Here is an 852-nt window from a genome sequence, read left to right on the forward strand (position 1 = left end):
TTACTCACGTATCATCGTCGGCCTTGTAGAACCAGTCCATGTCATCTCCATATTTGTGATATATTTGCTCAAACGCCAATCTTGTTTTACCCCATATTTTGCCATAAGTATCCTCAACTTCCGTTATAACCAGCGTTTCGCCCAATTCTTCATCTGGCTGCGAGGTAACGAATAAAAGACGATTACAGCGCCTACCCCAGGTGCGACGTACATGCAAAGCTTTAGTTTTATGATTTGCTGGCGTAGTCATAACCCAACAGAGTATGCGTACTTCATTAGCTAACCGTTCGGCTAAGGTGGTGTTGTTAGTGGAATTTCCTAAGGTTGCATTTACTCTTGAACCATCATCATTACGAAGCCGACTTAGTGACTCTAAGTTTACAAAGCCATGTCTGTAACTCAAAAATGCTGCTATAAAAGCAATTTCTATTGCTACGAATGCGATGCGTCGTTGCTTCGACATTGCTGTTACGATTTTGGAATACAACTAAAATATTTTGAACTAAAGTGAAGACATGCCGATGACAGGTGAATTATCAATTGAAGCAATTAACTAAATGGATATTTGTGTAAGACATGTAACAACTTGTTAGTGGGTTATGTCTTAAAATTGTGATAAAAATTTTACTGACATCAAACGCGCTGCTCCGTTTATAGAGAGAAGATGTTGTAGAAGTGAATGTAAGCTTGTTTGTACATTTGAACATTTGTATGTACATACATATGTACATAAAGTGCTTATGAACCGAGAAATGTGATACAATATCACAAACATAAATTGCAAATAATTATTGCATTACTTTGATTGTTTACAAGAGTTTTTGTGTTATTGCAAAAATATTTAATTTCTTA

Source organism: Rhagoletis zephyria, unplaced genomic scaffold (assembly GCF_001687245.7).
Source record: "Rhagoletis zephyria isolate East Lansing unplaced genomic scaffold, Rhagoletis_zephyria_1.1 Rzeph_scaffold_04827, whole genome shotgun sequence".
NCBI classification, from domain to species: Eukaryota; Metazoa; Arthropoda; class Insecta; order Diptera; family Tephritidae; genus Rhagoletis; species Rhagoletis zephyria.